The sequence below is a fragment of the Odocoileus virginianus genome, chromosome 1 (genome assembly GCF_023699985.2).
Source record: "Odocoileus virginianus isolate 20LAN1187 ecotype Illinois chromosome 1, Ovbor_1.2, whole genome shotgun sequence".
NCBI lineage: Eukaryota > Metazoa > Chordata > Mammalia > Artiodactyla > Cervidae > Odocoileus > Odocoileus virginianus.
The window spans coordinates 68866201-68888378 of record NC_069674.1 but is presented as its reverse complement, the minus strand read 5'-3'; the positions used below and the strand labels follow the sequence as shown (position 1 = coordinate 68888378).

The window sequence follows — 22178 nt, the reverse complement described above, 5'->3', positions numbered from 1 at the left end:
CCAGCAATTGTTTATTTTAGATGAGATTATCAAGTTACACAGGTTCACTGAATTTAAAGGCTATTTCAGAAAAAATGGCTTCCACACAATATAAAATCATTCCATCCTCTGTTCACATCATGTTCAAGAAGGCTTTTACATCCTCAGGGCTATTTTGTCATTTTCTCCATAAGGACAGGCACAGCTTTGTAAAGAGTTATTTCTAGGAATTCAGAATCTCTGTCCTTTACTCACAAAAGATTTTAACACAGTTAACTTACCTAGTAAACACACCCCTCAAGTATCATTTGGTCAATGTGTTCTACGTATAGTTTACTACCATCTTCCATTTTGGAACATTTAGAATTCCAAATCAAACTGCAAACTGTCAGTGAAAATATGTCCTACCATTATACCTGATTTTATGAACTATGTATGTTGTGCTATTATTTAAAGTGAACTTGAACATCTTCCCTGACCCCAAAAGGTTTCAAATGTTTATTTGCTAAATCAGAGTTAGACCTTTTCATGAGAAAAGGCCCTAATCTCAAGAGACACATGAGCTTAAACAAAAAAGGGTGTTAAAGTATCAACTGAACAGATCCCCCTTTCCCAGAATGTTGCCACCACCCAAAAACTGTCAATAAAATATGCCTTGCTTTTTTGCCTATAAAGTCAGTAAATGATGGATTTTATTTAAGAGAAGCAACTGGCTTCTCTCCATCTGCACTGGCCAATCACTGCTGCTACCAACCCTGCAGCAGGCTAGAGCCAGCTGCCAACCAGCACTTAAGCTCATCTTCTTGGTAACTTTCTGTTTAGAACTCACACTTGATGTTGTTCCTGTGTCACATCCTGGTGAAATGTGGCAGGGCATCCAAATCACCCCCCCAAGCCTCTCTCACCGATGACGGCCATCTTACTCCCAAAGTCACTCAAAGTATGACCCACAGCCTTCATTTTCATTCAGAAAATCTCAAATCTGGTGAAAATTTGGTGAAAAACTGCACAGCCATTTTTTATACTGTTAATTACAAAATCAAAATAAGAAAACTTATTTTACATACAAAGTTTAACTAGGCTGCATCTAGAAAACAAGCACTCTTAAAGACAGACTACGGAGAAAAAAGGAAATAAAGTCAATAAATTAACCAAAATATATTCTACTTATTTCTTATAAAATTTCTTACAACAGAACTCAGTGTTTTTGCTTTTTTGTTTTGTTTTGTTTATTTTTAAGAAAGTAATAGTAGATTAGCAAGGTTCTGCAACTGTGCTGTCCAAAACCTGTGTAACGTAGCCACTAGCCACAGGTGGCTATACAAAATTTTAGGAAAACTGGCAGAATAGGTCTTCAGATAGTTTTATGTTTTCAGGTAGAGATTTTCATGAGCCCCAATTCTTGTATCTTCTCAAACCTAGAGAAACACTAATGTCACAGACCAAAGTCTGGTCCTGGTTCTCCAAGCAAGCCCCTCCTTCTAGGCCCTTTGGCAACCTTTCTGCGTCTATTAATCTTCTAGCCATGTATCTTTAAACTTCTTCTTAAGTCTGTTTTTTCTAGAATACAAGAAATAAATCTCCAGATGGTAGTACAACAAGAATATCACCTGGCCAACACCCAGACACTAGACCAAGCCGCCTTGTTCTGTGGTCTCGTTATCTCCCTCAGTACATGAACCCTGACAGAAGCAGGCACTGGGACCCATGACACCACAATGCCCCTGTCCAGCCTGAAGAAACCAGAGAGGTCATCTCCTCTTTCCCCAGTGACCTTGGTCCCCACAGCCTGACACAGGAATAGGTAGACAGTCATGAGCAGGGTGTTAAGGAGCCAAAGATTTGGTCCATAAATCAAAAGAAGGGGGAACATGGAGGCCTATACCAAGGTGACAGGTGTGGAGCATTGTACCAAAGTCAAAGGAAAAACATCTTCTGGAATTAACCAAATTCCAGAGTAACTGTTGCCATAAGCCTCCTGATCTAAATCAGGCAGTTGACCCCATATATGGGGTAAAATATCTACCCTATTATCCACCCTATAGCATCCTAACCAATCACCTAATGCCACCGTTCCAGTAAGAATTTTCTTTCTTGAGGCAATAAAATTGGCTACAAGCCGGGTTCTCCCTTGAGCCAGCCCACTGTTCTAATAGTGTCTCCCTAGGTTCTGATAAACTATTCTTCTCTCAAAATAAATAAATAAATTTTAATTAATGAATTAACCTAAACATTTAGCAGTTAGTCTAACCAGCCACACTTCCAGTGTGAATATCCACATGTGGAGGGTGGTTTTTGCACAATACATTTCCATCATCACAGAAAGTTCTACTGAGCATTGCTACAGTGGAATTTAAAAGTTGTGAACTATGTTAATAAAATTACCTTTAAAACATAGCATTTTACTACCAAATACAAATTTCTGTTGATGTGTACGTACTCAGACTCTAAAGACCTCCAAAATATGCTAATAACTACTATGTGAAAATATGAGATTTTCAATTAAATAAATATAAAACCAAATTTGCCTGTGAAGTATTTAAGAAGCTATCATGTTTATATTTATTCCCAGCATACAAAATAGATTTTTTTGCTTGATTAAAAAAAAATAAACCATTGCATATGTGTTCAAGGAAGAAACAAAATTCATGCTTTAAAAAGATAAGTGCAACAAAGACCTTCACTTCAAAAAGATAGCTTTTTCCCCGCCTAAGTTTTAGAGTTAAATAAAAACAACATACAGGTTGGGATATAAGGATAAGAGAACAGTGATTTCTTTCATCTGCACTCAGGAGCAAGTCATTCCTCATTTCTGGCTTTCTCTACCTTCTGTGTTAAGATTACTGGAAACATCTTAGTAATGACAACTGTCTCTATTAACTGCTGTCAGGTCCTTTTTCTCCCAGAATCAAAAAAGGCATGTTACGTTCAAACCCAATAGCGGAAAGCAAATACAAAACTCTTACAACTCAGTGATAAAAAAGATAAATGACGCAGTTTACAAGTGAGACAAGTATGGATCTTAACAGACACTTCTCCAAAGATGATATATGTTTGACCAAATAGCACATGGCGATAAGTAATGACAATCAAACCTCATCAGCCATCAGGTAAATAAAAACAGAAGCTACAATGAGATATCACTTCACACCCAATGGGATGGTTGTAATAAAAAAGATAATAACAAGTGTTGACAAGGATGTGGAAAAAGTGGAAATCTCTTATAATGCATGTGTGAATGAAAAAGGGCAAGCTGCTTTGAAAAGTAGTCTGGAAGCTTCTACAAAAGGTTAACCATAAGGGTTACTTCAGGCTCAAAAATGGGAGAGATGGAACTACCAGTGAAGTCAAGTGAATCGTATAAAAACCACAGAGCCATGACAAAAATCAAGAAGGATCTGAGCCCAGGATTTGATTGGGCTTTATCCTCATGCTTTATTAGGGAGTAAGAGGGTATGTTTCCTCAAATCCTAGTCTCCGAGTTTGAAGACAATCCCCCAGTAGTTATTCCATCAGAACCCCCAGACTTAAAACATCTCTGTTATTTTACAACCTCATCCAAGGAAAGCTCAAGGTACAAAGACCCCAAGTCTATATAGAAGAGCTAAAGCACTGATACATAATCAAAAACTATAATACAAGTCTGATGAGTTTTATTTGTTGAATGGACATTAGACATACAGAGCCTCTTTTTCTTCTGTTTTTCCTCCCCTGGGTTCCAAGCTCATACTTTAGCTTCAGAAAATAAAAAGTTTTTCAGAAACACCTGTTTATGAATTTGGAAGAATGCAAAACCACCCTCAGACTTCTCAACATTCCCACAGATCCTATGGCTCCCCCTCCCAATGTTAAAAACTCTCATCTCTGTCAGTAATGCAACTATTCCTATTCTTGAAACTCTGAAAGCCAAATTAACTCTGCCTCAAAATCCAGAATTCTTTTTCACAACACGTATGTTCTTCACCTCCCATTTAGATTCATTTTACTGCATCCTGAGGGGTTCTCAAGAAATTTACCTATTGTCTATTACTAAATACATAGACATCTGCAAGAAAAAAACAAACAGATTCACCCATTTCTCCACTTCCTATTCCAGGCAGGTATCAGAAAAATATGAACCTCTGTGACCAAACCACAAGTAAAAAAAATAATAATAAAAATAACAAAAGTTATTTTGCTATGGGATAAAACACCTTCTTCTCTGGTGGCTCAGAAAGTAAAAAATCTGCCTGCACTGCAGGAGATTCCAGTTTGATCCCTGGGTTGGGAAGATCCCCTGCAGATGGGAATGGTTACCCACTCCAGTATTCTTGTCTGGAGAATTCAATGGACAGAGGAGCCTGGAGGGCTATAGTCCATGGGGTCGCAAAGAATCAGACATGACTGAATGACTAACACTAACTAAAGTGCTGTCTTGTTAAACGATAGTCTCTTCAACGAATGGTCTTGAGAAAACTGAATATCCACCATCACAAGAATGAAATTGAACCCTTATGTTACACCATACACAAAAATCAACTCAAAATGGTTCAAAGAGTTAAATATAAGACATAAAACTCCTAGAAGAAAACATAAGGGAAAGATTTCATAACACTGGTCATGGCAATGATTTCATATGGAAGCTCAGGCAATGAAAGCAAACACAGCAAGTGGGATTACATCAAACTAAAAAGCTTCCGTACAGGGACAATTAAAAACAGTATTAAATGTAATAATAACAAGAGAGAGTTAAATGCGTGCTAGCCACTGTCCTAAGCACTTTACATACTTTCACTCAATCCTTCTTACAACTCTATGATGGATATTATTATCCTCCATTTTACAGAATACTACTAGAAAACTGAGGCCTATTTTATATAACCCTCATATCAAGGGAAATAATTAAAGAAAATAAAAAGTCTGACAAGGGCATTTAATAGGCCTATCCTGCCCTCCTACCCATAGTCCTTTGAAGTCATTTTATACCCTTACCTCATTTGCTATCAAACAAGCAAACTAACACCATACGCCACAGACCACAGGAAATCCATTTACTAGTTAAAGGAAAATGTGTATCTAGAACAACTGCCATTAATTGAACCAGTAACTCTAAACAGAACTTTTTTAAAGTACAAAATTGTTAAGGGAAAACATTTTTTATTTCAGTGTAATTGTTTAGTCACATTTCTTTTCTCAATGAGGTAAATGTAGAAAAAGCCCTAAAAATACAGTGCTTCAGTCCCCACTTCTATGTTGTACATTCGGTCAGGAAAGATGATGTAAAAACTACATTACTACACTTTATTGCACTCAGTTACACAGAAAATGCAATGTTCTATACTAATACAAAACAGTTCTGAGAGCCCAAAGAAGTAGCTTTTCCTCTTTCATTTAAAGAAATATCATTAACAAAAAAGGAGAAAAAAAAATCACACACATCTAACAACCTACCTTGACCCTCAGAGAAATGAGGGAGAAGAAAATAACTGACATGGGTAAAAATTCCAGATCCACAAGCTATTTTTAGCTGACTATTCTTAAAATAGGAAGATTTTAATAATAAAAACATGAATAGTGGCCAGAACCAATATCCTAAGTTGATAGGTGAAAAATGATGAAGGAAAATATATAAAATTCATTGTAAGTGTAAAACTGACTAGTTGTTACTAGAAAAATACACTGTCTGGATTTAGATTCTTTGAATAACATTTTTAAATTTTCCATCTGAAGCTGCAAAAAGCACATCAACTTTCTGAAAATATTTCTCTTCAAAAATGTTTCTAACAGAAATTTCTGATAATCCAGGGTATGTATACTAAAGGGAATATGAAAAATGTAATAAAAGTTCTTTAGATATATAATGATGAGTCTAAAGTAAAGGTGCAGAAATGATGCCAAAACATCTTTTTATTCTTCTACTTCGGAGTCAAACTAATATGTACAGTCATCAGTACCTTTTTATATAGAAACACTGTAGTTTACAAATAAATAGTTTCTGCTATATTAAACTTTACAGTTCGCAGAAGTAACAGTCTCTGCTGCCTTTTCGTGGTGGAAATGAAGCTGGAATGACACTAACCCACCAACAGTTGTTTAAAAAGCAGATACCCAAGAAGGAAAGAAAACGGCAGCAAGTTCAGCTCAACAAAGCAAGCAGATACAAACACCTCAAAAATTTAAGAGGCACTGTTACTTTAAAGAGTCCTTCTTTTGGGGCTAACATACAAAAATCCACACACCTAAATATCTCATCATTATTATATCAAATATAAAGTCCTAATCACAACTCTTTGCTGTGACAGAGATTATTTTTCTTCCACTGCCTCATTCAGGAATAAAATTCAAGTCAGGTTCCATGATCACAGAAAAGGAATAAGTCCTGGTAAGATTACCGAGGTAAGTAGTGAGGCCGAGAGCCAAGAAATATCAGTCAAGCACATACAGGATAAAAATATTTGAATATATTATCAAGTACAAGTGGTAACAAAAGAGTCAAAGGAGATTTGGTGTCACAGGGATTGAACACAGGAGCCAAGACAAAAATTGCACTAAAGATTTTAATTTAAGAACAAAGTGGTTCTGATGAAAATGGTGAGGACTTAGTGATCTGGGAAGGTCAGGAGGGGCGGCCGTGAGGAGATACCCCTCATCCAAGGTAAGGAGCAGCGGCTGCGCTTTGCTGGAGCAGCCATAAAGAGATACCCCACGTCCAAGGTAAGAGAAACCCAAGACAGTAGGTGTTGCGAGAGGGCATCAGAGGGCAGAATGAAACCAGTCACAGAAAACTAGCCAATCTGATCACAGGACCACAGCCTTGCCTGACTCAATGAAACTAAGCCATGCCGTGTGGGGCCACCCTTGACGGACGGGTATGGTGGAGAGGTCTGACAGAATGTGGTCCACTGGAGAAGGGAATGGCAAACCACTTCAGTATTCATGCCTTGAGAACCCCATGAACAGTATGAAAAGGCAAAATGATAGGATACTGAAAGAGGAACTCCCCAGGTTGGTAGGTGCCCAATATGCTACTGGAGATCAGTGGAGAAATAACTCCAGAAAGAATGAAGGGATGGAGCCAACGCAAAAACAATACCCAGCTGTGGATGTGACTGGTGACAGAAGCAAGGTCCGATGCTGTAAAGAGCAATATTGCACAGGAACCTGGAAAGTTAGGTCCATGAATCAAGGCAAATTGGAAGTGGTCAAACAGGAGATGGCAAGAGTGAATGTTGACATTCTAGGAATCAGCGAATTAAAATGGACTGGAATGGGTGAATTTAGCTCAGATGACCATTATATCTACTACTGGGGGCAGGAATCCCTTAGAAGAAATGGAGTAGTCATCATGGTCAACAAAAGAGTCCAAAATGCAGTACTTGGATGCAGTCTCAAAAATGACAGAATGATCTCTGTTCATTTCCAAGGCAAAGCATTCAATATCACGGTAATCCAAGACTATGCCCCAACCAGTAACGCTGAAGAAGCTGAAGTTGAACGGTTCTATGAAGAACTACAAGACCTTTTAGAACTAACACCCAAAAAAGATGTCCTTTTCATTATAGGGGACCGGGATGCAAAAGTAGGAAGTCAAGAAACACCTGGAGTAACAGGCAAATTTGGCCTTGGAGTACAGAATGAAGCAGGGCAAAGGCTAACAGAGTTTTCCGAAGAGAACACACTGGTCATAGCAAACACCCTCTTCCAACAAAACAAGAGAAGATTCTACAAATGGACATCACCAGATGGTCAACATCAAAATCAGACTGATTATATTCTTTGCAGCCAAAGATGGAGAGGTTCTATACAGTCAGCAAAAACAAGACCGGGAGCTGACTGTGGCTCAGATGATGAAATCCTTATTGCCAAATTCAGACTTAAATTGAAGAAAGTAGGGGAAATCACTAGACCATTCAGGTATGACCAAAATCAAATCCCTTATGACTATACAGTGGAAGTGAGAAATAGATTTAAGGGACTAGAGCTGATAGACAGAGTGCCTAATGAACTATGGACGGAGGTTCATGACACTGTACAGGAGACAGGGATCAAGACCATCCCCATGGAAAAGAAATCCAAAAAGGCAAAATGGTTGTCTGAGGAGGCCTTACAAATAGCTGTGAAAAGAAGAGAAGCGAAAAGCAAAGGAGAAAAGGAAAGATATACCCATTTGAATGCAGAGTTCCAAAGAATAGCAAGGAGAGATAAGAAAATCTTCCTCAGTGACCAATGCAAAGAAATAGAGGAAAACAACAGAATGGGAAGAATAGAGATCTCTTCAAGAAAATTAGAGATACCAAGGGAACATTTCATGCAAAGATGGGCTCCATAAAGGACAGAAATGGTATGGACCTAACAGAAGCAGAAGATATTAAGAAGAGGTGGCAAGAATACACAGAAGAATTGTACAAAAAAAAATCTTCACGACTCAGATAATCATGATGTTGTGATCACTCACCTAGAGTCAGACATTCTGGAATGTGAAGTCAAGTGGGCCTCAGAAAGCATCACTACGAACAAAGCTAGTGGAGGTGATGGAATTCCAGTTGAGCTATTTCAAATCGTGAAAGATGAAGCTGTGAAAGTGCTGCACTCAATATGCCAGCACATTTGGAAAACTCAGCAGTGGCCACAGGACTGGAAAAGGTCAGTTTTCATTCCAATCCCTAAGAAAGGCAATCCCAAAGAATGCTCAAACTACCACACAATTGCACTCATCTCACACGCTAGTAAAGTAATGCTCAAAATTCTCCAAGCCAGGCTTCAGCAGTACATGAACCGTGAACTTGCAGATGTTCAAGCTGGTTTTAGAAAAGGCAGAGGAACCAGAGATCAACTTGTCAACATCCACAGGATCAACAGAAAAGCAAGAGAGTTCCAGAAAAACATCAATTTCTGCTTTATTGACTATGCCAAAGCCTTTGACTGTGTGGATCACAATAAACTGTGGAAAATTCTGAAAGAGATGGGAATACCAGACCACCTGACCTGCCTCTTGAGAAACCTGTATGCAGGTCAGGAAGCAACAGTTAGAATTGGACATGGAACAGACTGGTTCCAAATAGGAAAAGGAGTACGTCAAGGCTGTATATTGTTACCCTGCTTATTTAACTTCTATGCAGAGTACATCATGAGAAACGCTGGGCTGGAAGAAGCACAAGCTGGAATCAAGATTGCCGGGAGAAATATCAATAACCTCAGATATGCAGATGATACCACCCTTATGGCAGAAAGTGAAGAGGAACTAAAAACTCTCTTGATGAAAGTGCAAGAGGAGAGTGAAAATGCTGGCTTAAAGCTCAACAGTCAGAAAACTAAGATCATGGTATCGGGTCCCATCACTTCATGGGAAACGGATGCGGGAACAGTGGAAACAGTGTCAGACTTTATTTTTGGGGGCTCCAAAATCACCGCAGATGGTAATTGCAGCCATGAAATTAAAAAGACGCTTACTCCTTGGAAGGAAAGTTATGAACAACCTAGATAGCATATTAGAAAGCAGAGACATTACTTTGCCAACAAAGTTCCATCTAGTCAAGGCTATGGTTTTTCCAGTGGTCATGTATGGATGTGAGAGTTGGACTGTGAAGAAAGCTGAGCACTGAAAAATTGATGCTTTTGAACTGTGGTGTTGGAGAAGACTCTTGAGAGTCCCTTGGACTGCAAGGAGATCCAACCAGTCCATCCTAAAGGAGATCAGTCCTGGGTGTTCAATGGAAGGACTGATGGTGAAGCTGAAACTCCAATACTTTGGCCACCTCATGCGAAGAGTTGATTCATTGGAAAAGACCCAGATCTGACAGGGATTGGGGGCAGGAGGAGATGGGGACGACTGAGGATGAGATGGCTGGATGGCATCACCAACTCGATGGACATGAGTTTGAGTAAACTCCGGGAGTTGGTGATGGACAGGGAGGCCTGGCGTGCTGCAATTCATGGGGTCGCAAAGAGTTGGACACGACTGAGCGACTGAACTGAACTGACCTGACCTGAAGGTAGAATACAGGCAGGTTTGGGGAGGACATTTTGTAATGAAAGACTCAGCCCCTATACCAGGCTGAATAAACTAGATTAGGAACAAACATGGCGGACACACTGGTTTGGTTGCTCCAGGGCTCAATCTCAACCCAAGCACCTAAGCATGAGAGTGATCAAAACCACAAAATTCTTTAATAAGAGAAAGGTACCCCTTTAATAAACAATGGCTTCTTAAGGATGTGTTATGGCTCCGGCAGAGATGGAGATGGAGCACCTCAGGCAAAGGAAAAGCAGCAAGGAGAACACAGGCAAATGCAGGGCCTCAGGCTGCCAGCAGCATGGATCATGGGACAGAATAAACTCAACTGCAAAGATGGTGGAGATGGATGCTGGAGACCACTGCTAGGCTCTCAAATTGGTAGAAAAGCAAGTAAGTAGAAAATGGGGAATGAGGAAATGACATATCTGCCTGTACTTTAGGATTAATCTGGAACACTTAAATAAAAAAAAATAGAAGAACATAGGATGTGCCAAAAATTTATCAAGAAAGTGAATTTACTTTCCTATAAAAGGCATATACCAATGGGATACTCTTGATTTACTTTTGTTATCATTTGTTTTCTTAAAAAAAATATATGATAAAAGTGTACTGAAATTCACATGCTGCTGCTGAATGTGAAATACTAAAATAACTGGGCAATATGTATCAAAAACCTTTAAAATTCCCATCTAGGGAATTCTGTGGCAGTCCAGTAATCAAAGCTTCATGCTTTTAGTGCCAAGGTCCAAGGTTCAATTCCTGGTTGGGAAACTAAGATCCTGCAAGCTGCACAGTGTAGCCAAAAAAAAAAAAATAAAATCCTACCTTACTTATTTTGTGATCCTGCCTTAGGAATTTATTCATAGAAAACAATCCAAACATTTTGAAATTAAAAAAGCACATACCAGTTACTATCAAGAATCACTGTTTATAGAAGCAAACATAAGACCATATGAATCTAGTACACCTGAATTCATTAAAAAATAAGATTTTTTTTAAAAATGAAGAGTCAGGAGTAAACATTAAAGCAAAAATGGCCATGTAAAAAGCTGTATTTAAAAACTTGTCATCAATCACAAATGTGTAATGACTTTGCAAAAGTAACACAAAAATACTCAAAAGTGAACTAACCAGTCATAAATTAAATTCAATATCTCTCCCTACTTTAAAAAAACAAACAGACATAGAATTATCTAATGGAGGCACAGACTAGTCTTTCGCTGAAAACTAAGCACTTGCTAACAGAATGCAGATACAATTCAATGAAACTAAAAATCTTGAAAATAAATAAGACTTCATGGTGACAATAAAACATATGTATATAATAGAAAAGTTCCAGACAAATGAGAACCTAGTCAACCAACACACACCTGCAGATGATAAGATCAACAAAAATAACACATTAAGACTCTTCAAATGAGGAAAACTTTAATATACAAGAATTAGGGGAGATCCCTGGGAAAAGAGATGAAACTCTCCACTACTTTGACAAAATAAAGGCAAGGCCCTCTTAATAATTCCTGTAACGTTCAAATAGGAAGTAAAAAATATATTGGGGGAGGGAAATGGAAACATTACAACAGAAATAATGTTTAAGTCATTCTTTGTTCATTCTATGAACTGACCTACAGATGCAACAATATATATTTTGTTAAGTATATGGTAAAATTAATTTAATTTTAATAGCTTTTATTATTTTTATATCAAAATAAGGCCCAGATAACGGGAAAGACTGAAGGCAGCAGGAGAAGGGGACAACAGAGGATAAGATGGTTGGATGGCATCACAGATTCGATGACTATGAGTTTGAGACGGCTCTGGGAGCTGGTGATGGACAGGGAAGCCTGGCGTGCTGCAGTTCATGGGGTCGCAGAGTCGGACACGACTGAGAGACTGAACTGAAACCTTTTTCACCCTTTATGTCAAATTTAGGTCCCTAATTAAAACAGATTCACCTTAAGAAGAACTTTCCTATTCCAATTATAAAAGGTAAATAAGACTGTATTTTGGCAAATTCAGTTATGCAGAAATAAAAAGTAGACACGAAAAGGATATAAACATATATACCAGTAGTTGCCACTGAAAGGTGAGATTGTGGGTGGTATTTTTTCAAAGGGATAGAATAAACTAATACTGTTTGAAATGATACAAATAATATTAGTTAATAAACAAAATTTTGAAACATATGCTAAAATTATATCCATGGATTACTATTGCTTTTTGATCTATCCATTGACAGTGGGGTCTAAGTTATAAAAAAATCTCTCCCTATCATTTAAGAAATATATTCTGGGTTCCTATGATGTGAAGACAAAGTTGAATAATAAGCATTTGGTAAAGGCTCCCATGTGCCACTTCCTTCACTCCTTACTGTAATTCAACAAACTAATTATGAGTTTCAGTATCTGGAGACTAAAATTAAATATCCTCAAGTTATAAAACTAAACATCGGATAAGCCATCCTTGAAACCAAGACTGTCTACAAAGTCCATGTTTACTACACTTAGTTGTGCGTTACTCTATAGATACAGACACAGCCTAAAATAACAAACACATTAACAGAAGAAATAAAAAAGCTACCGAAAGCACCAAAGTAATGCAGACAGGTGCCTGATGCTACCGCCTGTGTCAGACGCTATAGGAGGCTAAAGAAAGGTTCTGCTGACCTCGGGGTGGGAAGGAAAACAGGCACAGTCAACATGGGAAGAAGATGGTACCAATGTTTCAAAGAACACAGAAACCCCCAAATGAGGAGAAACATGTGGTAGAACCATTTCAGGCAGAGAGAATGATGTAGTTTTTTTTGGAAACTACAGCTATTATTATTTGGCAATTGCGCCCTGAAAATTTTAAGTGAACTTTCAGGTACAGAGATGTAACAGTCAAATATTTACTTATAATAATAATGAATGTTTAAGTATAATATATAATTTATTTTAAATATTTGACGGTTTTAACTCATGTAAATATTACTCAAAGATTTTTTTTCTCTCATGAAGCATGTTTATTCAAATGTTTCACATGCATGTTGGTCATTATTGTATTCCATCAATAAAGCCACTTCATAAAGTCAGTTTTCCAAAAGATAGCATCTTCATTTTAAGTTGCTTAAGTTGTTTTGTTTAAGTATATGGCCACAGAACTGTTATACCAAGTCAGAAATAATTATTTCATTCAGGTCAGTTAACTTTCCCATTTGATTTTATACACATATCATCTCCACATTATAGTCAGCTATTGTTTTACTTTGTTTTTATGTGATCTTTAAAGGCCTTAGGCAGACACTCAGTATTTGGAACTGTGAGGAATAATTATAAAATTGGTATTAAATGCCTTTGCTTTTTTTTTTCTCTTTTTAATTACTTGCCACCACTGAATTCTAAAAATATCTGAAACTGAGCACTGACTGAAATCTTTTCAATTCATGTCATTACAAAGAATTCTATTCAAAACAGTCATTGAGATAGTCCCCCCTCATATGAGTGCAAGCGCTCTTTTCTGGGAGATCATTTCTTAAGAAGAATACTCACCTTATACTCTAGCAGTCACAGTATTTCTACATTAACTTCTATGTGCACATGAGAGGAAGGGGAAAAAGAGAAACTTAAAATAAGTTTGACCTAGATCAGTGGTTCTCAAACTGTGGGATGTATCAGAAGCTCCTGAAGAGATTAGATGGTTAAAGCACATATTTCTGGGAGCTGTCCTGCAATTTCTGATTCCGCAGGAACAGGAGAGCCTGAGCTGCTGCATTTTTTTAAAGTTGCTGGGTGATGCCAATGCTGCTAGTCTGGACATCACACTTTGATCCACATTTTGCCATACCTTGTTCATCATGTTAAGGGTTTGGATTTTATCCTTAGGCTATGGGTGTCACTGAGGAATTTCAAGCAGGGAAATGGCATAAGATATGTGGTTTTTAAAATACCACTCTTACAGCACTATGGAGGATGGGGCTTTCATATATAACATCTCATATTGATTCTAATGCGCATCACTTTTTTACATTTATAATTTCGGGAAGGAGGATGCATTTTTGCAACCATTGGTATATCACAGTTCAATAGGCAGTGAATTTTCTTTCTTAGTGGCACATAAAATAATGGTGCATTATAATTTGTTAAGTGACTGATTCTCTGAAAAGTAATGTCATTTCTTCTCATGTTGCTGTTTAGATGCTAAGTCATGTCTGATTCCTTTCCAACCCCATGGACTGTAGCCCACCAAGTTCCTTTGTCCATGGGATTTCCCAGGCAAGAATACTGGAGTGGGTTGCCACTTCCTTCTCCAGAGTATCTTCCTGATCCAGGGATCAAACTCACATCTGCTGCACAAGCAGGTGGATTCTTTACCACTGAGCCACCAGGGAAGCAGTGTTCTATAAAAGAGAAAGTGAGTTTTATTTCTATTCTACAGATGAGGAAACAGATTTTAGGATAATGTAAGAGACTCAATCCAGACCACACAGTTACTAAACGACAGGTCCAAGATTAGAAAATCCAAAATCATTTGACACATAAACCAAGCATCCTTCCCATAATATGATACTGCTTATACTAATGACACATGCCAGAGAAAGGAGATGAGGGCAAACCAGTGCACCGAAACACATCAACAGGAGCCAAGATTTTTATGGGCACCAGGTACGAAACACCAAATTTAAGAAACTAAAATAAATATCTTCAAGACTTTTATTAAGAAACTATAAATAAATGAAAACAGGTAAATGAACCACTTCCACAAATATATAGAGAGAATCAAACAGCAGTTTGTGAATATGGTTTCTTTCACATCATGCTGCAAGATGCAGAATATGAATGACATAATTTCTCTGAGGAAAGACACTGGTATGAGGATTCACTTTAAATTATGGTAGATGATACCATGAAGTCAGGTTTCTGCCAAAACAGGCCCTGGGCCTGAAGAGCTGCCAGAACATTGCACGATCGACTTTCTAAGAGACGCCACAAGTCCAAGGTATTTCAGTGGCAAACAGAAATGACTCCTCAAAAAAACAAGAATTGTAAGCTTTTGATTAAATTTGGTTTGAAAACTGTGACTTTCTGAAATACCACTCTGTAGACTGCCAAATTATTTTTCAATTCTAATACTTAAAGGAGAAAATTAAAATAGAAAATCTAACAAGTACTATTGGTCATAACATTCTACATATCCCCACTCCCTACTGCAGGTCTATTAATAAAACATTTACTAAATTCTACAATCTCAGCACATTGGAATGTCTTGACTCTGATGAGTGAAGAACTGTCACACAGATGATGTCTACCACTTGGGTGCTCTATTAAATCCCAAGTCAAACTTTGAGAACCCAGGGAAACATGGCCAGAGCAATAAACAGAAGATGTTTCTATTTTTCCCACTTGGTTTCAGGTTCATTATAAACATTTAAGTTCTAGACTGATTTACGGAAATGCATTTAAGTGTTTATAAACAGTCAATAACAGTGGCAGTACATTCTGACAATTAAAGCACTAAAAAAGCTACCATATTATTAGATTTGACACAACTCAGGAGCAAAATAACCCTGAGTTAAAAGCAAGGCATGTATCTAAATCAACCCCTGTGTCAAAATAATTAGTATTCCAAACTCCCCCATCCAGGCAAAGAAATGACAAAAGGTTCTAAGTAAGGGCTGAATTATGGAGGGTAAACAATAGCAAAGCACCATTACTTGTGACTCCAACTAGTGGCAATTAACAATCATTCTCAAGTCAAAGCAGATTCCCTTTAAATGTACTGCCTGTCTCATTTAAATTCCTAATAAACAAATATCAAAATAAGTAGATCATCATTACTATTTTCATCATCAACATCATGCTGATGGTTAAAAAAAAACAAAAAACAGAACTCAAAAGGAAATCACCAAGAAGCAGTGCCTCCCTTTCCTGGAGCGGGTCTGCTCCTGCTCCCTGGAAGCTGGGGTACAGGCTCAGCTTTTAGCACTTGCACTCTCGGAGAGTCACTCGAGGGCTCAGCAAAGTCACAGCAGGGCAGGCCTAGCTACAGTGGTGGTGGCCCAGTAGCCAAGAGACCCCAAGACTGACCCCATGGCAGGAGGCCATCTGCTGCCTCTGTTAGCGGTTCTCGAGCCTTTCTGTTGTTCCATCACCTTCTTTAAACCTTTCAGTTCTACTTCTATTTAAAACAGCCAGTTTGTATCTCTTGGCACTCAGAAGCTTGACTGATAGGCTTCACCACTGCACAGTCTCCATTTTTTGGGGTCAAAAATAAATGCTTTTTGAAAACATGTTCAGTTGTTTTGCTATGGTTTTAATAACAATTAATTTCATTTAGTGGGCTTCCCTGATAACTCAGTTGGTAAAGAATCCACCTGCAATGCAGGAGACCCCAGTTCGATTCCTGGGTCGGGAAGATCTGCTGAAGGGACAGGCTGCCCACTCCAGAATTCTTGGGCTTCCCTGGTGGCTCAGCGGTAAAGAATCCGCCTGCAATGCAGGAGACTTGGGTTCGATCCCTGGGTTGGGAAGATCCCCTGGAGAAGGGAAAGGCTACTCACTCCAGTATTCTGGCCTGGAGAATTCCATGGACTACATAGTCCATGGGGTCGCACAGAGTTGGACATGATGGAGCAACTTTCACTTTCAATTTCATTTCGTAGACAGCTGGAAGTGAGAGATAAGTACAGCGAAAAAAGTGACATTCTTCATAATCCCACCACATAGACAGAAACAACCACAGTCATTTTGGAGCACACCTCTGCAAGCTTTCATGTGGAAGTGGACATCTTGACCCCAGAGAAGAAAACATAAACACAGTGACCGCACTGGAGATTCGTTAAAGTCATTAAGCCAGGGCAGGGCAACCACATATTTCATCATCCAATTCACTCAGAGTGAAAGGGCTTCTTTCCTTGCTTCTCCTATTAATAAGTTAGTCAAGAAAACATACATAAATTGGGGTTATCCCTGGCCAATCCAAGTGTACACTGCCCCTACATATCAGAATAGTTACACGTACACTTTAGGAATCCTTACTTGAGAAACAGTCCCAAAGAGGCTATGAATTACAAATTCTTACTCAGCACAACTTATTTTTATAACTTGGCAAAAAGAGAAAACTAAAACAACAACAGCAACAACAAAGATGATGATGATGATAAACCCAAGTCCTAACAAGTTGAAAATTTTAATGAAAAATTTCTTTTTTTTTTTTTTTTAAAAAAAATATGGAACGCTTCACGAATTTGCGTGTCATCCTTGCGCAGGGGCCATGCTAATCTTCTCTGTATCGTTCCAATTTTAGTATATGTGCTGCCGAAGCGAGCACAAATTTTAATGAAAAATTTCTTAAACAAAAACCTACAACATACTTAGCATCAAACAGTACAAAATATAGATATCTTGCCTAAGTTAGAAAAAACAATGATACAGTTTATCTTTACACAGGAAGTCACCCAATAAAAAACACACACAGAATAAGACTTCTTTCCTGATTATCAAGGCATCACTAAAGCAGTACATTGTTTTTCACACCCAAAAATAAAATAACACATCTTTCTGGTTTTCCCTCCTATAATTGGGTCAGAGGCCTTAAGAAAGCTAGAGGGGGGAAAGAGCCTGAACATCAAAATACACTGTTTCAAACAGACTCCTGGGAGCTGATAAGAAGTAATGGGATGACAGCAGAAAATAAGAATATGATTAACAAAATCTAGTTAGAACCAGATATAGAAATAGTACCATTCTGTATATAAAGCAAGAGAAAAATATAAAGTATCTGAATACAGATTTAAATACAGACAAGTAGTTGATAAGAGTAAGAAGACCAGAGAGAGTGAGCTTTTAATTTTTTCTTCCCTAAACCAGAATCTTGCTTTGTAGCACCTTCACTTTTGGCTTTCTGATCTAGTCAACAACTGCTCCTTACCTACAAACTACTGCCTTACCTCTTTTCTACAAGCATTCTTTTGGAAATCAATCCTGCTTGCATTCCACATCATAACGCATGTTTTACCTACAGTAAATTCAATCTCTACATCAAATACATTGTGCACAAATCTAAAAGGTCAAAAGTAAATTTTCTATAAACTTACTATTTTTATCCTTTTATGGATAATCAGTGAAATAATCATTTTACCTAGAACCAGTATGGAATGAACATACTTTAAAACATTTCTTCAAACTGAGTTCCAAGAGTACAGAAAAGGTATAAAAACCATGCAAGGCAACATACAATATTTCTAGTTTATATAGTTCCCTACATATAAATCTTGAACAGAAATTACAGTCAGGGACAAATGAAAGGGAAGGGAAAAAAATGTTTTAACTTTAATAGCCTAAACATACACTGTAGTTTCAGAAAATACAGAGTAAACTAACAGCTGATCTTTGGACCTCCACAGTCTCCAAAAATGGCAAGAATTCTGGGTGATGAGACTACTGCTTTGAAACAGCAATTTCTAAAGTACATTTTCTCCATGTGTTTTATTTTAAATATGCTCATGATTTATTACAGGACTTTAGTACAAATGAAAATGTTTACTTGATATTTACCAAAATATTTATCAAGTATTTCCGTCAGATATAGTTACTGAATATTTACTTAAGTGTTTAAGGTATTTAATAAAAGTAATCTTTGGCAGCACTACTCTAGTTCATGGTCTGTAACCTTTATTTTTATTATTATTTTGTCTCAGTTTTTTTAAATGTTCAAGAATCATTTTGTCAAACTGGACGGAAGAGCTCAAAGGAAAGAGGATGTAAGAGCTCTAACTGAAAACAGAAATGCAGTCAGAATACAAAATATTAACTATTAAGAAAAGACTGTATGGGAAAAATGGTATGTATTACTTCTGAAATTTTGCTCCTAAAGAATGCTAATCCCAATACCAAAATTTGATGGTGGCAAATTGAAGTATATAACAATCCTGAGGGACTAAATCTAGACATTCCTGCTCTGAGGCATCTACCAGCTCCTAGATCACTTACTGAATTGCTAATTGCTATCTTGCCTTAAACTTCATGTATATCATGCACATTATCTTCATGTACATTATCTCAGTTAAAGCTCATAAATATATAATTGATATGCATTATTAGATTTGCTTTATATAGATAAAAAACTGGGGCCCAAAGGTTACCTACTTGCCCGAGGTAAACAGAGTAAGTCAACTGATCCAAGCTGTACCAAAACTGGCCTGATTCCAAAACATGACAACTTCTCTATGCTACCTTTTCTTTCCTAAAACACCACCAACCACTGCCTCCTGAGAACCCATTTTGTATATATTACCTCCTGAAATCGTTACAACTCCGCATAAGGTGGGCATTATCATTTTTATTATAAAAAAGATTAGGAAAATTAAGACCTAAAGAAGTTAGGTAGCTAGCTAGGATTTACTTTCTGGTTCACTGCTGTAAAGGCCATAAACTCTTTTCAATATATCATGCTGCTTTTCCAGTTTTGGAACTGAATAAACTCATCAACACAAGATGATCCCTTCCCTTACAGGAAAGAAGTATTCTATTTGGGATGAAGATCTAGTCAGACAGAATCTCTTGTTACCATGGCAATTCTCCTCTTCCTCTCTTCACAGGCCCCCTCATTTTTCTCAGCAAAATGACCAAACAACTTCTCAAGGATTATCATCAATTACTCCACTACCTCCCCTGTCAAACACATAACTGGAAATGAGTAAAGACAGCAGAAGGAAATCTTCCCCCTAGAAAAAGTCCTCAGGGCCACTCTCAAGTCTGTATGAGATAATCTTACTCCAAGGACCAAATTAGGTTTGGTATATTTTTAAAATAAAAAAATGAAACATTTCCCACTGTCACTTCCATCTTGTGCCATTATCAACCTGGTGAATGACAGACATTTCTAGGTCTGCTACTACATCTATTAAATCAACAGCATCATCCTGCATTTTAGTGCTCTAAGTTATCTAATACACATCCTCCCTTCCTTTGCCTGACTGGGGAAGAAGCTGGAAATTGTGGGGTGGGTAGGTAGGGTGGGGGAAGGTAGATAAAACTCCACAGTAATTAAAGCAAAATAACCATTATTAGCTTCTAATGTATACACAAAGATCTACTCATAGGCACACAAAGTCCAATCTGAAACAAGCAACAAAAAACAATCCAGAGTTTGTGCTTTGCCAATTCGAAAAGAATCATCTATTTTTAGCTTACATCCACTCAAGAGATGGCCTAGGCTGGTCTGCAGTAGTCAACTGAACTGCTGAACAGTCAACTTGGCTCACCAATGAATCTCTAAGGCAAGACAAATCTTGGATCCTTAAGAGTAGTAACCTTTGGCTTGACTGCATCCATAAATTGAATATAACAAAAGAAAGCTAGAAAGATTTTCAGTTTGCCAAGAAAGCAGCATTTCAAATATACACATTTATTTCAGTATCTCATTTCTTCTGGTATCAAAAGAAAGGTTGGCCAAGACTCAAAAGTCTGGACATCCTTACATTCCAATCTTAATTCTCCAAGTCTAAATGAGTCACTTTACAGCAGGGGGCTGTAAGAAGAAGCAAAGGGGGCAAGATTAAAATCAAAATTCTAAAATCACTTGCAAAACAATCTTAAATAACAATAAATTTAGGGCTGTGAACAAAGGTAAGAATTTCAATAAATTCTGGATTTGAGAAAAGGTATAAAACTTTATATTTCACTTTTAAAATTATCTATAAACTAGAGCATATCAATAAATATATGCAGTTCAGTAGTTCACCTAAATTTAAATGTGAGAACCGCCCAAACAATGTTTTCTCAAACCAATGTAGGGAGCTTTGCTTAGTATTCTGGATGCTGCCTTCAGTCAGACACAAAGGAAAGAACACCAGACAAAGAGGCAGCGTAAGTTCAAGCCCCAACTCTGACATTAATTAACTGAGTACGCCACCAAGGCTCCTGGCTCGAGGGATAGCCAACATCAGGCAGGCGTTTCCAGAAGCAGAGGCTGGAGAGCCCACTGACAGCGAGGGAGCCTCTGACGTCTCTAAGGACAGGGAGGTGGGGTAAGAGCCACAGAAAGAACATTCATCAAAGCTTTTTAGAAGAAAGTGAAACAAGAAGATACTGACCAGCTTTATCTAATAAAAAAGACAAAAATAACTTTTTCTTAGAGAAAACTTCCTTACTAGTTAGGAAAGAAACTTAAAACCTTAATTCAAATAAACATTAAACACTTAAGTCTACTACTATATGGGTCAGAAGACGCTCTTGGTACCAGGAACACAAAAAGAGGTAACTTGTCTTCCTATCTAGTACAGAAATACAAAGGGAGAAGGGCCCCCAGGGGGAGAGAAGTGCAGCTCAAAGCAGAGATGGCGCCTAAAAGGTCCGGAGGTCAAGGCAGAGGAAGAGTCTGGTGGGAAGATAAAAGGGTGAAAGCACCAAACGGGGGAAGGCAGACCAGTGTGAACCTAGATGAGGGGCACCAGACTGTGGAAGACCTTAAGCTATACTGAAGAGTCTCTCAAGGAACCCAAGCGCGGAGGTGGTGCAAAGGGGAGAGGCCGGCAGAGCTCGGAAAGAAGGTCAGCATCTGAGGCCTGAGGCAGGGAGCGGCTGGAGAGAGAGGGCAGTGCAGTCAAGTCGCGGGGGAGACAGGACCTAGTGACCACGTAGATGTACACTGTGCAGCAAATGAGATATGGTAATGCTGAGGCTTTTAAGTCTACAGAAAGTTATAAACCTTCCCTTTTAAAAATTAAAATAAGCAGAGTGACAAAATTTTAGAGCCAAAAGGGCCTTTCCTAGTCACAGTGGGCCCCAGAGTTGTAGAGCCTGGCAGTTAAGAAGTAACATGAGTAAGAAGTCTAGCAGAGGTGACAGGGGCTCCAGCAGCTCCCAAAAGAAAAGCTTGAAATTTACGTACACACATCAGCAAAACATCACTATTTGCTGGAGTAACATTAGGGGTAAGGGACTTCCTTCTATCCTTGTAAAGGCCTCTCAAAGTTTCCTGTTGTCTTCTGCTTTCTTTCAAAGATATTTAAGATGCACTTATAAACTTACAGATAAGGTAATTTTTATCAATGACTCCAAAAGCTCTAAGGGCAACCATAAACAAAAGGATTACTTATTCTTTCCCTCCCCCTACAAATACTTTTCAAATCCTAAAACATGATGCTGTTAAAGTACTGCACTCAATATGCCAGCAAATTTGGAAAACTCAGCAGTGGCCACAGGACTGGAAAAGGTCAGTTTTC

General features: G+C 38.0%; 1 protein-coding gene and 1 non-coding gene across 13 annotated transcripts in view; both read right to left on the bottom strand.

The window, feature by feature from the left end:
- SRPK2 (SRSF protein kinase 2) overlaps window positions 1–22178 on the bottom strand; it is a 248141-nt gene that overhangs the window by 106348 nt on the left and 119615 nt on the right. The gene's annotated exons all lie outside the window — the stretch shown is intronic.
- On the bottom strand, window positions 17175–17281 carry LOC139036685 (U6 spliceosomal RNA). Its single transcript, XR_011489515.1, has one exon. It is a non-coding gene; the product is annotated as a U6 spliceosomal RNA (small nuclear RNA).